Source organism: Vulpes vulpes, chromosome 9, assembly GCF_048418805.1.
Source record: "Vulpes vulpes isolate BD-2025 chromosome 9, VulVul3, whole genome shotgun sequence".
Taxonomy (NCBI): domain Eukaryota; kingdom Metazoa; phylum Chordata; class Mammalia; order Carnivora; family Canidae; genus Vulpes; species Vulpes vulpes.
The window spans coordinates 93,923,498-93,939,831 of NC_132788.1; the positions used below are offsets into that span (position 1 = coordinate 93,923,498).

General features: G+C 41.3%; 1 long non-coding RNA gene across 3 annotated transcripts in view; it reads right to left on the minus strand.

The window, feature by feature from the left end:
- The window catches only part of LOC140593940 (uncharacterized), a 19,395-nt gene continuing 3,061 nt past the window's right edge, over nt 1–16,334 (minus strand). For all 3 annotated transcript variants that reach the window (XR_011994407.1, XR_011994408.1, XR_011994406.1), the window contains 3 exons: nt 1,949–2,277; nt 1,351–1,526; nt 1–1,088 (listed from right to left, as the gene is read on the minus strand). This is a non-coding gene — a long non-coding RNA (uncharacterized lncRNA). The remainder of the gene's footprint in view (nt 1,089–1,350; nt 1,527–1,948; nt 2,278–16,334) is intronic.

Below are 16,334 nucleotides of genomic sequence, written 5' to 3' on the forward strand. Positions count from 1 at the left end.
TATAAGCAATGAATTTTTTATTTTGTTCAAGTCTTTTCATGTTTGTCTGTTTACTAAATGGCACTCGAGCCTGCCTAAGACAAAAATGAAGGCACTATAATCATCAATCCGAAGGCAGGCTTAATCACAAACTTAACACTATTAAGGGGATCCTGCAATTGTGCTGGATGCAAGATCAGTCAACAATAACACATCACTCAAAATAGAAACAAAAGCTATGAAATATCTGAAAATTAACCATATAAGAATAAAAATACTCGGGACTTCCAAAGAAAAAAACTTTAAAACCCAGACAAAGGATATTTGAAATCATATGAATAACAGAGAGGCAGTCCATACTCCTAGGTTATAACTTAAGTAATATGACTTGGTTTTTTCTAAACTATTCTAAAAATTCATTTCATTCCCAATCAATATTTTGTTGGACTGATGATGTCTGATAAGTAAAGGACATTATGGTAAGTTAGTAGACAGCTGACAGAACTGGAGGATATTTGCCATTCCCAAAAACAACAATAAGTTAATATTGAGAATGTGTATGCAAATAAGCAGCAAGAAAATATAAGGTAAACCAACAGGAAAACAGGCAAAGGCTATGGTTTTATACAAGAAAGATAAAGACTAATTAGCATAAGAAAGATGTTCAAAACCTAATGAGTAACCAAACAAGTTCAAACTGAAACAAGAGAACAATTTGTACTTGTTATATTAGCAAACATCAGAAAGCTGGGTCATGTCCAATGCTACAGCTTCATAACATGTGTTAACAGAGAAGACTGTTACAGCCACTCTTGAGGACTAATCTACCACTTCTTAGGCAAAGTAAGAAATTAGATACATGCATATCTCCTGGGACAGCATTTCCAAACCTAGGAAATCACAAAGCAATTCTCTCATAACTTTGTAACATACATGTTTACTGCAGTGTCATTCATGGTGGCAAGTGGCAGGTTTGGGGGGCAGCCTGGGTGAGACTAGTCCAGAAATCAACTAGTAAACTGTGGAAGGTGTCTTCATGGAGTTCCATGCAGCTCTCAGAATAAATCAGATGTACATTCAGCAGCACGAGTAGGTCTCAAAATACTACACTGAGAGAAAAAGCAAGAGACAGAATAATTCAAGTAACTCAATACCATTATGTAAGTTAAAAATAAACACAAACAATAGTTTATATAAACACATAAGCAAAAAAGAGACACTAAGCTCATTAAAATGGGTGGCTATAGTGTGAGGAGAAAGGGAATGAATGAATGAATGAATGAATGAATGAACAATGGCCCCTCCCGAAGCCCTTTACCAAAGCACAATGGACATGGTTTCCAACAAGATTGCAAAGAAAATAACAATAACCTTAGGGGCAGCCTGGGTGGCTCAGTGGTTTAGTGCTGCCTTTGGCCCAGGGTGTGGTCCTGGAGACTGGGGATTGAGTCCCACGTCGGGCTCCCTGCATGGAATGGAGCCTGCTTTGCCCTCTGCCTATGTCTGTGCCTCTCTCTGTGTGTCTCTCATGAATAAATAAGTAATATCTTAAAAAACAAAAAACACAATATCCTTGATGGGAGGACTAACAATTATCACTGATTGACTGCCAATCAATACACTGATTAAGGTATGTGTACCTTGCACTGTGCCACATGCTTTGCCTGTATCTCCTCCACCATGTTTCTACAGCCCCCACCATGAGGAAGGTGTTGCTATTAGCTACATTTCATACTGAAAGATGGAGAGGTCTACAGAGGGATGTGACTTGCCCAAGACCACACAGCTAGGAGCAGGCAGGGTTGAGTCTTGGACCTGGCTGGTCAGCCTTCAGACCGTTCTTTAACACCTCTTTCTACGCTGCCCATGGCACCTCATATGCCTCTGACCAGACTGTTTTACACCAACTTCAGTGCCTCTACCCTCCACCTTTTCTGCCTCATGGCTCTCCTGGGGTTCAAAGACTCACATAGGCATCTGCATTTTTAGCTCTCCTCTTCTCTTCCAAGTCCACTCTGTGCTCTTGTTCTTCACTGAAATTAGAATGTCTCTAGTTTGCCTTCTCATTCATAAAATAATTGTTTAGCATTCCTCCAGCAGGACTATGGGTGTGGTTATCAATGTGGTGGGTTTTCTCTTAATTTTCCCAAATTTGATTTCTCTAAGCAGATACTTCCCTTGCAGGAAAACTCCTGAATTTACCATGAAGAATTATAGATCTTGCTGAATCCCCAGATGATTAAGGGAAACATAATGGTTGTCACTTCAAGTATCATCCTGTGGAGGAGAATGCTGATGCTGGAAGAAACCAATGGTTAGATGATCAAACTCCTTGAGATTTGCTTCTTCAATAAATGATTCTCAGTAGAAATTCTGGCTGGCAAACATTTCTCTTGGTTATTAAGAATCTCTTAAAAATATCAACTATTCTGTGTTCTCATCCCAAAACTACATGACTTATGCCACAGATTCCATCTGTTCTCATATAGGTTGTGAGCAAATGACCCCAGAAATCTAAACAAGACAATGGGTGCCTTAAAAGCAGCTATATTTACAACCTGAGGGCTCTGGTCATTATTGAGATGAATATGTGTCATGTGAGTAACACGGTTTTCAATACACCAGGATCTGATTTGAGTAATTTCAATCAGACCATAAAAGAGAGACTTTTATCCAAAGAAAATGTGTTAAGCACATTACTTGAAGTAATGCCTGGCCACGGTAAGGTTTCCAAATAGTTTACAAGCACTAACTTATTTAAGCCTCACTACAAACTCAAGAAGTACATCCTCAATTTATAGACAAAGGGATGGAGGCTTAGAAAGTTGCACACATGGGACACCTGGGTGGCTCAGTGATTGAGCGTCTGCCTTCAGGTCATGATCCTGGGATCCTGGGATCAAGTCTTGCATTCAGGCTCTCTGTGGGGAGCCTGCTTCTCCCTCTGCCTATGTCTCTGCCTCTCTCTGTGTGTCTCTCATGAATAAATAAATAAAATCTTTAAAAAAAAACATACTTATGGTCCTAGGGAAACACATATAGACACATGCACACATTAAACTGAAAAAGGATGAGGAAATACATGCCTGTGTTAATATGTTTATTTCTTAACATGCTTTAATGCTTTTCTTCTTTCCCAAAATTTATAAGCTGCAGACTAATGATACCACTTAGGATTTAGGACTAAGAACATTTACTCAACACAATCTAGAAGTTATAGTCATTTAATCCAAATTCTCCTCAATTCTTAGGATAAAGCATAAAAAGAATAAAAAGAATAGAATGAGATTGTTATCAGAAGTTCTGAAATGAACCCCAGGCAACACCCAGTAAGAAAGAAAAGCCTCCTAAACTCAGAAATTCTGATGCGAAACTAGAATTAGGAACTATGTGACTCAATTATCTTCTTGAGGTCCCATGCAACAAGAGATCCTATAGTTCTAAGGAGAAAACTGTTTATATATGATGGCACTGGTTGGTCAGTGTGAATATGTCCTTTCCTCAGATATAAGAGATCTGAAAATGTCTACAGAAATAAAAGAAGTGGAAAGAGATTTGAGGATGAAATTTTTTTTTAAAGATTTTATTTATTTATTCATGAGAGACACAGAAAGAGAGAAAGGCAGAGCCATAGGCAGAGGGAGAAGCAGGCTCCATGCAGGAGCCCGACATTGGACTCGATCCCAGGTCTCCAGGATCATGCCCTGGGCTGAAGACAGTGCTAAACCACTGAGCCACCCAGGCTGCCCAAGGATGAAAATTTTAAGGGGCAAAGAGGAGATGAGATTAAGGGGCAAAGTAGAAATCTCCACTGAACTCATGCTAGTGGGCTTGAATCTGTTCCTACATGACCTGCATACACGCATAAAATGACATTTGTATGATGATAATACCACAAAGGAGGAGATGGGCAGAGTATTATATAGAAACAGAGTTTTGTACAAGATTAAAATTAAGTTGGAATTAATATGAACTAGAGAGGGATGCCTGGGTGGCTCCGCAGTTGAGCATCTGCCTTTGGTTCAGGTAGTGATCCTGGTCTGGGGATCAAGTCTCACATCGGGCTCCCCTGTAAGGAGCCTGTTTCTCCCTCTGCCTGTGTCTCTGCCTCTCTCTCTCTTTCTGTATCTCTCATGAATAAATAAAATCTTTTTAAAAAAAAAAGGAATTAACATGAACTAGATTGTTATATGTTGTTAATTATAATCCCCAGGGTGATCACTAAGGAAATAACTAAAACATATAGTAAAAGAGGGGTGGCTAGGTAGCCCGGTCAGTTGAGTATCCAACTCTTGATTTCAGCTCAGGTCATGATCTCAGGGTCATGGGATTAAGCCCCATGTTGGGCTCCATGTTGAGTGTGGATCTGGCAATTGAGATTTTCTCCTTCTGCCCCTCCTACTCGCACATGCTCTCTCTAAATAAATAAATAAGACAAGGGAATTAAAATAGTACTCTGAAAAATATTTAACATACAAGAAAAGGCAACAATGGTGGAACAGAAGAACAAAAAAGACGTAAGACAAATAGAAAACAAATTGCAGGGGATCCCTGGGTGGCTCGGCGGTTTAGCGCCTGCCTTCGGCCCAGAGCGTGATCCTGGACGCTGGATCAAGCGTGATCAAGTCCCGCATCGGCCTCCCTGCATGGAGCCTGCTTCTCCCTCTGCCTGTGTCTCTGCCTCTCTCTCTCTGTGTGTCTCTCATGAATAAATAAATACAATTTTTTTTTTAATTTTTTTTTAATTTTTTATTTATTTAATGATAGTCACAGAGAGAGAGAGAGGCAGAGACACAGGCGGAGGGAGAAGCAGGCTCCATGCACCGGGAGCCTGATGTGGGATTCGATCCCGGGTCTCCAGGATCGCGCCCTGGGCCAAAGGCAGGCGCCAAACCGCTGCGCCACCCAGGGATCCCAATAAATACAATTTTTAAAAATAAATAAATAAATAATAAAAATAAAAATATGTTAGGGAAGAACTTAAAAAAAAAAGAAAACAAATTGCAAAATGACCAGAGGACAATTCTACTTTATCTACAACTACAGAAATGGATTACACATTAAAATCAAAAGCAGGAAAAAAAAATAAAATCAAAAATAAAATCAAAAGCAGAAATTGACAGAATGAATAAAAACATGACCCAATTAGATGCCATCTATAAGAGACACATTTTGGATTCTAAGACACAAATAGACTGAAAATAAAAGGATGAAAAAAGGGCAGCCCAGGTGGCTCAGTGGTTTCACGCTGCCTTTGGCCCAGGGCATGATCCTGGGGACCCAGGATCGAGTCCCACATCGGGCTCCCTGCATGGAGCCTGCTTCTCCCTCTGCCTGTGTCTCTGCCTGCCTCTCTCTTTCTCTCTCTCATGAATAAATAAAATCTTTAAAAAAAAAAAGGATTAAAAAAAATCACGTAAATAGCAACAAAAAGAAACCTAAAGCGGCTATACTGATATCAAAGTAAAATTTAGACAAAAATTATTACTAGAGATAGAGGATAGTTTATATTGATCAAAGAGTCAATCCAGCAAGAAGACATATAAACATTTTTTTGCAGCTAAAAATAGAGCCTCAAAATACATGAGGCAAATTAAAGAGATAGACAATTCCACAATAATAGCTGGAGGTTTCAACATCCCATTTTCAATCCTGAATAGAGCAATTAAGCAGAATATTCAAAGTAAACAGAAGGCTGGAATTATCAAATCTCCACAGACATCACAGATCTAAGTATCTATAGAACATTCCATCCAACAACAGAATTACATATACTCCTCAAATGCATGTAAAATATTCTCCAGGACAGACCATATCCTGGACCATTAAAAATGTTCAATACGGGAAGCCCTGGCAGCGCAGCAGTTTAGCGCTGCCTGCAGCCCAGGGTGTGATCCTGGGGACCTGGGATCAAGTCCCACGTCAGGCTCCTTGCATGGAGCCTGCTTCTCCCTCTGCCTGTGTCTCTGCCTCTCTGTGTGTGTATGTGTCTCTCATGAATAAATAAATAAATAAATCTTTAAAAAAAAAAAACAGTTCAATACCTTTAAAAGGACTGAAATCATCCTACGTATTTTCTTTGACCACAACGGACTAAAATTAGAAACCAATAGCAGAAGGAAATATCTAAGACAGACCTAACACAACTATTGACAAATACCTAGCAAACCTATGTATATACTTTACTTTCAAGACAGTAATCTCACTCCTAGGAATCTAGGACTCTGAAGACACACCTCTATACAAAAGTATGTAAGTGCAAGGTTATTCACTATAGCATTGCTATTGCAAATAACTGAGAACCCTCTAAATGTCCATGTATAAAAAAAATTAAAAAATAAAAAATAATAAATGTCCATGTATATGGGAATGGTTACATACACAATAAAGAACAATGCAGCTGTGAAAGAAAGAAAGAAAGAAAGAAAGAAAGAAAGAAAGAAAGAAAGAAAGAAAGAAAAGAAGAAAGAAAGGAAAGAAAAAGAAAGGGAAGAAAGGAAAGAAAGAAAGGGAAGAAAGAAAGGGAAGAAAGAAAGGGAAGAAAGGGAAGAAAGGAAGAAAGGAAGAAAGAAAGAAAGAAAAGAAAGAAAGAAAGAAAGGTCTCTATGAGCTGATACAGAGTGTTTTCCAGGGCATTCTGAAAGTGGAGAAGGCAAAACGCCCAGGAGTGTAATGTAACATTTGTGTAACAAAGAAGAGGATAGGATAAACTACACCTGTATCTGCTCATTTGTACAAAGGGAACATAAGGGGGATCCCTGGGTGGCGCAGTGGTTTGGCGCCTGCCTTTGGCCCAGGGCGCGATCCTGGAGACCCGGTATCGAATCCCACGTCGGGCTCCCGGTGCATGGAGTCTGCTTCTCCCTCTGCCTATGTCTCTGCCTCTCTCTCTCTCTCTCTCTCTCTCTCTGACTATCATAAATAAATAAATAAATAAAAATTAAAAAAACAAAAAAACAAAGGGAACATAAGGTAAACCAGAAACAAAAAAGAATGGTTACCTGTAGGGAGTACTTGGGGAAATGATGGAAAGAAATGGGTAATAGGAACAAGATAGTAAGAATGAGGGAGGAGCAGCACTTCTCTGGGCATTTTTGCACAGTTCCCTTAAAATCAGAATTGTTTCACATACACAAAAATAAACAATTAAAATCAGCCAGGATGTGGAGGACTCAAAATGGAATATAAACACTAAGGATGGGCAGCCCGGGTGGCTCAGGGGTTTAGTGCGGGCTTCAGTCCAGGGTGTGATCCCGGAGACCCGGAATCAAGTCCCACGTCAGGCTCCCTGCATGGAGCCTGCTTCTCGCTCTGCCTGTGTCTCTGCCTCTCTCTGTGTCTGTGTCTCTCGTGAATAAATAAATAAAATCTTAAAAAACAAACAAACACTAAGGATTGCACTAGCTGTGTTATAAATAGCATAACCACACTGAAAGGGATAGGGAAGAAAATAAACAAGCTAAGTAATATTGTGGAAGGGTATCTTGACTGGCTACTGTAAGGCTAAGGACAGTAAGAACTCTATATAAATGCTGTAATCCAGTTGGTAACTGTTGAGGGAGAAGATGCTAGATTTTGGAGAGGACATTAACAGATTTGAGATGAGGATTACGTTTTAAGGGCACATGTGACACAGGCAATTGGGAGTGACTGGAGCTCCAAAGAATGTCAGGGAGAGCGCCATCCACCCTTGGCTAATACATCGCAAATCTTTACTCCTGCCTTAAGAAACGACTCCTCCAGAGGCTCCATTCAAGACAATTAGAACTCAAAATCAAAGAGCAGTAGAGAACAACTCATTCCTTCTTTTATAACTTGCCCAGAGAGGTTTTCACTTATCAATTTGTAGAATCATATTTAGCCATTCAGTAAGGGACTTTTTTTTTATTGTAGTTGCCAACAAGCTATCCTTGTTTACAATATAGTCTATTGTAAGACCATTTTTGGTCTTTTATGACATTTATTTACTTATTTAAATGGCTTAGCCTTTCCTCTATGGCCTCTAGACCATATGTTGATTGGGAAAGTCTCCTCACCATGAAGGATATAAATATATTTCCTAAACTTCATTCCAACATTTTCATCATTATATTTCACTTTTACCCATTTAAAGCCAGACAGAATTTATAATGTATGTGGTTGAAGTGAAAGTCTAGGTGTTTCCTTCCAGATGAATTCTCAGCCTTATGAGCATTTATTTTTCTTTCCCATGGAATCACCAACGACTTTTGTATGTACCTGTACTTCACTATTTGAGGAAAGTGGATTCATAAGAAATATAAGTATTTTGTAAGACAAGTCTATACCCATACCATTTTTCTTTTTAAAAATGATTTGTTTCTCATTTATTCTTCTATATACAAGACCCTCATTCTGAAAGTTTTGTCCATGACTGACATAATCCTACTCCAATGCCACAATTTAAAGACTTTATTCATGAGATGGGGGGAGGGGTGGCAGAGATACAGGCAGAGGGAGAAGCTGGCTCCATGCAAGGAGGCTGATGTGGGACTTGATCCTGGGACTCTGGGATCACACCCTGAGTGGAAGGCAGATGCTCAATCACTGAGCCACCCAGGCATCCCCCAATGCCACAATTTTAATTATTGTAGCTTTACATTTAATATCTAAGCATGAAATCATTACTCCTACTTCTTTTTTTAAAGATTCTTATTTATTCACAAGACACACAGATCTCTCATGAGAGGCAGAGGGAGAAGCAGGCTCCCTGCAAGGAGATAGACACAGGACTCCAATCCCACACCCCAGGATCACACCCTGAGCTGAAAGCAGATAGATGCTCAACCACTGAGCCACCCAGACGTCCCTCATTATGCCTACTTAAGATTTTCTTTTCTTGGGCAGCCCTGGTGGCCCAGCAGTTTAGCGCCACCTTCAGCCCGGGGTGTGATCCTAGAGACCCAGGATCAAGTCCTGCGTCGTGCTCCCTGCTTGGAGCCTGATTCTGTCTCTGCCTCTCTCTCTCTGTCATGAATAAATAAATAAAGCTTTAAAAAAAGATTTTATTTCTACTGAGTCATCTTTAAGATTTTCTTAAATATTCCCCAATCTCACTCGGAATATTGCTTGTAATATTTAAGCTGCATACTAAAAAATAAAAAATAAAAATAAAAGCTGCATACTTAAGATTTGTTCACTTTGCTGTATGCATAACTGCATAGAAATTTTGAAATAGGGCAGCCCCGGTGGCTCAGCGGTTTAGCACCGCCTTCGGCATGGGGTGTGATCCTGGGGACCCTGATTGAGTCCCATATCAGGCTCCCTCCCTGCATGGAGCCTGCTTCTCTCTCTGCCTGTGTCTCTGCCTCTCTCTCTCTCTCTCTGTCTGTCATGAATAAATAAATAAAATCTTGGGATCCCTGGGTGGCGCAGCGGTTTGGCGCCTGCATTTGGCCCAGGGCGCGATCCTGGAGATCCGGGATCGAATCCCACGTCGGGCTCCCGGTACATGGAGCCTGCTTCTCCCACTGCCTGCGTCTCTGCCTCTCTCTCTCACTGTGTTCCTATCATAAATAAATTTTAAAAATTCAAAAATAAATAAATAAATAAATAAAATCTTTAAAAAAAATTTTGAAATAAACATATTTTGATACTATTTTTTTTAAGATTTTATTTGTTTATTCATGAGAGACACAGAGAGAGAGAAGCAGAGACATAGGCAGAGGGAGAAGCAGGCTCCACCCAGGGAGCCCAATGTGGGACTTGATCTTGGATCACACCTTGAGCTAAAGGCAGACGCCCAACCACTGAGCCACCGAGGCGTCTCTTTATTTTTTTTCATTTTGAGAAATCTCTGCTCTTGTTTTCACTCTGCCTTTAATAAAAAAAATAAATAAGGTTTTATTTATTCATGAGAGACATAGAGAGGCAGAAACACAGGCAGAGGGAGAAGCAGGCTCTTTGCAGGGAGCCCGATGTGGGACCAGATCCCAGATCCTGGGATCATGACCTGAGCCAAAAGCAGACACTCAACCACAGAGCCACCCAGGTGCCCCACTAACTCTGCCTTTTTAATAAACTTTGTGTTTAGTTTGCTTATTTTTTCTAACTTGTAGAGATGGATGGAGGCTTGGATGATGGATTTTTCAGCCTTCCTTCCTAATATATGTATTTTAGGTTTCAGCAGTATTCCAACTTAAAGCAAATTATACCTAAGTATAATGAATATACAGAAGTCACATAAGCATAAGCAAGATAAAGCACCTCCTCGGTCCTGTTAGCAAATGTTTTCTATTACTACTGTCTGTTGCCCTTTGTCTCTTTTGTATGGGCACCCTAGTGGTGGGGGTAAAGGTTGGGAATGAGACAAAAGGGAGAAGGGACTCCGAGCATGGAATTTTTTTTCCCCCTTCTGTCCTCTCCATGGGAGATTTGTGGCTGTTTCTTGAAGTTTGGTTCATGTTGGAACACTGGATCCTGGGAATCCCATCTAGGTCAGGGCCTGGAATTTGGGGAAATAGCTGGTTTTATATAGGGTTCCTGTCTTTTGTTCAACTAGATTGTTAGCTGGTTTCTGGGCTTCTCCTGGAGTCCCAATGATTATGCTAGGGAAATTGGGGAAATGGTAATGCTGGCTATGGCTCTTATCTCCTGGGTTGATAGCCATTGTATTACCAAGGTTTCTTTTGCTGTGTCCTAGGGCAAGGGCTTTACTGAGCCATCCATCTGTGCCTGAGAGCTCTACCAGGAAGGACAATTCTCTTCCATCATGGCTCTAGGATGACCTGCTGAGTCTACTGTTGGGACAGAGAGGTATGGTCACAATGACTGACTTTCATTGCCTGTCTTCAGAGATTTGAAGGCTTATTCAGGCTTGCTGCTGGTCTACCACATCTTTTATTTAGGGAAGTGTCTGGCTTTTTTTCTCCTGGATCTTTAGAAGTCCTATTGTTTCATGTTCTGTGTCTGGTGGATTAATTTGCTGGCATTCATTCACTATGTCCTCTGACCTATGCACTTTGAGTTGCTGCAATTCCCCTGTCTATGGTCCACAGTAGAGTGAAGTACTGGCTTGTCATTTGTGGAGTTGGGGTTGGGGTTCTGGGGTTTCAGGGTCCTGGAGGTTAGCAGTATGGGTGAGGGTTTAGAGGTTAGAATCCATGGGTCAGGATTTAAGGATTAAATGTTAAGATTAGGGCAGGATTACCAGGTTAGAAGATAAATGTCAGGATCTCAGGATCTAGAAACCGGGTCTAAGGTTAAAGGGTTAGAAGTTTAGGGACTAGGGCTTGGGCTAGGGTTAGAAAGTTAAGGTTAAAGTGGTGATTAGGGAACTACGGTGGGTTAGATGTTAGGGTTGTGGCAAAAGCCTAAGGTCTAGCACTTCAGTTTAAGGATCAAGGGCCAGGGCAGTCCCGGTGGTGCAGCCCAGGGCGTGATCCTGGAGACCCTGGATCAAGTCCCATGTCAGGCTCTCTGCATAGAGCCTGCCTCTCATTCTCTGTGTTTCTATGAATAAATAAAATCTTAAAAAAAAAAAAAAAAGGATCAAGGGCCAGAGTTAGGTCAGTGTCAGAAGAGAATGAGTCAGGATCAGAAAAGGTAGGCTAGGTTACAAGTTAAGAGTTAGATCACCATCAGTGGTGGGGTTAGGGGCCAAGGTATAGGATTTAGAATAAGAGGCTCGATAGTAGGGGTTAAAATGTGTTAGGGTTAAGGAAACAGAGCAAGGGTAACTTCCTCTTTTTCCTTGCTGTGGGCAGATTCTCCAGGAAGACAGAAGGCATCAGGTTCTATGGTTACGTAAGCCCTAAATCCCAGGGGATACATGTCAAGGTTTCACACTAACTATTCCATTGCACACCCCACTTGACCATGGAAACACTGGGTTGAGGTCAAGGGATGAGTAGGAGAGAGGCCAATCTCCTTCTGCAGGTACTTCTCCATATTGAAAGTCAGGCTCTGGAATCCCCTTCACTTGGCTCAGGGGAATCCACACACACACACTCTCAAGTACCCACACATGCAGGGAGGAGGCAAGTGGAGCTGGAGAGCTGTTAGCTAGATTTTCCTCTTTTTTTTTTTCTTAAGATTTTATTTATTTATTCATGAGAGAGAGAGAGAGAGAGAGAGAGGCAGAGACACAGGCAGAGGGAGAACCAGGCTCCCCCACGTGGGACTCGATCCTGGGTCTCCAGGGTCAGGCCCTGGGCTGAAGGCAGCGCTAAACCACTGAGCCACCTGGGCTGCCCAGATTTTCCTCTCTTTCATAAAGCCAGAAGAAAAGGTGGGCTAGAGCAACAAAGTTAGGTACAGGTACTGAGGAAAAACAGAGAAGGTTAATAGAGAATGCTGGGAGAGGGTGTTGCTTTAGATCATGAAAATCTGGCTAGGCCTGAGGAGGTGACTCAGTGTGGAGTGACTGGAGCAAATATTGGGTAGAAGGGGTTTTAGGCAGAGGGAGTAGCTCCTGTGAAGGCCTTGAGGTGGGAACAAGATGGTGGAATGGTAGGAGTGAGGGAAGAGTGGTTCGTGAAGAACAGAGGTCAGCAAAGGCCAAGTCACATGGTGCTTTAAGGACCATGGTGAGGAGTTTGGCTTTTTTTCTTAGTAAAGCAACAAAACATGGCAGTGCTTCAGGCAGTAGAGTGATGTGACCTGCTTTATGCATTAAAAAGATCAATATGGGGACACCTGGCTGTTAGTGGAATGTGCAACTCTTGATCTCAGGGTGGAGTCTGAGCCCCTGATGGGTGTAGAGATTACTTTTAAATATATATATATATATATATATATATATATATATATATATATATATATAATATTTTAAAGATTTATTTATTTATTCATGAGAGAGAGACATAGGCAGAGAGAGAAGCAGGCTCCCTGTGGTGAGCCTGATGTGGGACTTGATCCCAGAACCCCGGGGTCACAACCTGAGCTGAAGGCAGACGCTCAACCACTGAGCAACCCAGGCATCCCAATATATATTTATTTTAAAAAGTAAAATTAAAATAAAAAGATCAGTCTGATGGTTGTATGAAAAACAAGCCACAGAAGGCTTGAAGAGATGACAGTACATGAAGAGATGAGGCTGACTCAGGCTAGGAGATGGCCAGAGGTGATCCAATTTAGGGTACAGCTGAAGGTTAAATGGACAGAGGTTTGCTGAAGGATCGTTGAGCGCAATCTGGCAAAAAATGAAACCAAGAATCATGCCTGAGTTTTTGGAAAACTGGGTAGCTAATGGCAGAAGTAGAGCTCAGGAGATTAAAAGTTCTTTATAACATCTACAGCAAAAGAAAAAAATACACACTTCATCTAAAAAGCGAGTGTGAAGGTATTTAAATGTATTTTTTTAATGGAAAATATTTGTTTTAGCAGTTGTGAGCAGAGATGGTGATTCAAAGTTAGAAACTTCTATCAGGATTTTTGTTCTCTAAAGTAAATGCTCACTCAGTTATGATCCACTTGGTTTATGAATATTCATTAGCTAAACGTGACTAAACAATCCGTGGGTCTTATTCTCCTGATTAAACAGGCCAGTGAGTAAACTGGATATGAAATGGGTTCCAAGTATTTTTAACAGTATCTAGGATTCACTTACTCTTTTGGCATTGCTAATATTTGGGAGTCTAAATACTACTATACAGACATTGCCCCCAAAACAACATTCAACTCACGTTGCTACTTCAGGAGACTGAAACTTTCAGGGCTAATTTAGACTAGAGCGGAGTCTGATTAAAAGGGAGGTCAGAGATTCTGACAAGGGAAATAACAGACCTGGCCTAGTTGAAGGTGGTGCTTACAAAGGATACCGATAGACATTATTTATCCAGAGACAGCCTGACACCTAAATCTCACCTGAACTCTAAAGATCTTCTGGGGAACCCATAAGCAAGTGAAGTTGTATTATTTTATAATCCATTCAGTTGCTGCAGGAAAGAATACTGGCCTTTTTGTTGGCTGCCAGCTGATCAGCAGTCTACCCACAGGAAACAAAAGCTACCATTTTCATAAAATCGTTTTTTCCTTCTTCCTTCTCTACTCTTTCTCATATATAGTTTTTGCTTTTGCTAGATTTAATCAATCATTGCTTTCCATTATATACAAGTTTTTTTTTTTTTATGTTTATGTATTTACTTAAGTAATCTCTACACCCAACATTGGGCTTGAACTCACAACCCAGAGATCAAGTCACTGCTTTTCCGACTGACCCAGCCAGGCATTCCCTTTATAAACAAGTCTTTAATTATTCTTCGACAGGGGAAGGATTGGTCTTTGACCTTGTCTTCTCTCTGCATTCTTTCCCATGGTCAGTTCTTCACTGACGTATTTCTATCACCCCTTTGACAATTCCCAAACCTAACTTTATCCAACTACCACCAAGTTACTTCTGCTTGAATGTCCTACCATCACTCCAAACTCACATCCCAAATGAATTCACTTTTTTCTCTAAGCCAACCTCTCAACCAATTGCCAAACACACAGGTTGAAACCAAGTTATTCTCAACTTTACTAGAAAGCAAATGTTTCTTGGACTGGTTCCTTGGGTCCAAGAGGAAGATTTCCTCTAAATACTCCTGATCTCTTCCCATAACTCTTCTCCCTTGGCTGAAGCTTCAGGGACATAGAGCCAGATTAAGGGTAGTTTGACCCTTTCTTCCCTTATTTTGGGAACCAGCTGCCCACAGGTTCTGTTGCTCTATTTTGGAAGTTTCACAGGAATAGGCTCTGCCTTTTGACAGAGGTGGAGGGATGTTTCATTCAAAGGAATGTTAGGATCTCATGATTTGGCAAAGAACAGAAAAGAGAGATCTGGTGAGGAATGTGGAGAGTAAAATATCACATACAAGTTGAGGCTACAATGGGACCACCATTTGAAGCATTTCAAACACTTTTCAAGTTGGCCATGTTGAAATGCAGGCCACTTTGTTCACAGGCAAGTGTTTTTCTAACTCTGATTTTATGTACAGGCTGGGATGAAGGAGTACCTTAGCAAAATGCCAGTCACATGGTTCAGTAAAGCCACTGTCCTTAACACAATCTCTGTGGTTGAAGCACATAAGGGCTAAGGTGTGGGCACTGACCTTGGCCTTATTAGCACAGACCCACTGCCTTCCCTTGTAGGGCATCTGCAAAGCCTAAGCAGCAGGGAAGACCTCGGTGAGCAGGGTCTACTGAGGCACAAATTTAACTACAGGGAAGTCCTTCCCCATACACGCCTTTTAGATACTGGGGTAAAACAATTATTTGGTCCTTTACTATGTCTTTTAGCTAGTTCGAGAGGCCAGGGCCTTTAAACTGCAATTAAATTCTACATATGCGGACACCTGGGTGGCTCAACCGTTTGGCACCTGCCTTTGGCCAGGGTGTGGTCCTGGAGTCCCAGGATTGAGTCCCCCATCGGGTTCCCTGCATGGAGCCGGCTTCTCCTTCTGCCTGTGTCTCTGCCTTTCTGTCTATCATGAATAAATAAAATCTTAAAAAAAAAAAAATTCACATATGCTAAGGAGCACAAGTGTATGAGTTCCAGACTTTATTAGGCCCAGCCCAGCGGACAGAATGGAAAGGCTGTCCCAAATTCCATCCCTTATATCCTGAGCTAGACTCAAGGCCAAAGGACAAAACCAGAATTCATGTGTGGTTTTTTTTTTTTCCCTTCATGGTTTACTCCCCACTTGCTGGTCTGTCAATAACTCTGACTATGGGGCAGCCTGGGTGGCTTAGTGGTTTAGCACCGCCTTCAGCCCTTGGCCTGATCCTGGAGACCCAGGATTGAGTCCCACATCAGGCTCCTGCATGGAGCCTGCTTCTCCCTCTGCCTGTGGCTCTGCCTCTGTGTATGTGTGTGTGTTTCTCATGAATAAATAAGATTAAAAAAAAAAAACAACTGACTATGGTTTTATAGTTCTGAGATTTATTTTTTTTTTAATTTATTTATGATAGTCACACAGAGAGAGAGAGAGAGAGGCAGAGACACAGGCAGAGGGAGAAGCAGGCTCCATGCACCGGGAACCGGACGTGGGATTCGATCCCGGGTCTCCAGGATCGCGCCCTGGGCCAAAGGCAGGCGCCAAACCGCTGCGCCACCCAGGGATCCCTAGTTCTGAGATTTACAATGCAGTTTCCATTTTAAAAAGATGGTAGGTTTTATTTGTAAAAAAAAAAAAAAACAATGCCCTTGTTACAAATAAAACATATCATCTTCTCAGACTGAAGTAGAAAAACCACTCTATGAAATTACCACAGCCATGGAGATTAAGAAGATGGGAAAAGCCTGGGCCTGGAACAGTATTACAGAATCACATATGTTTACAAAGTCCAGGAAGAAATGCATAGCTTTAGAAACCTGCTCCATAAGATCAGAAGCAGTACAAGAATGAAAATAAAGG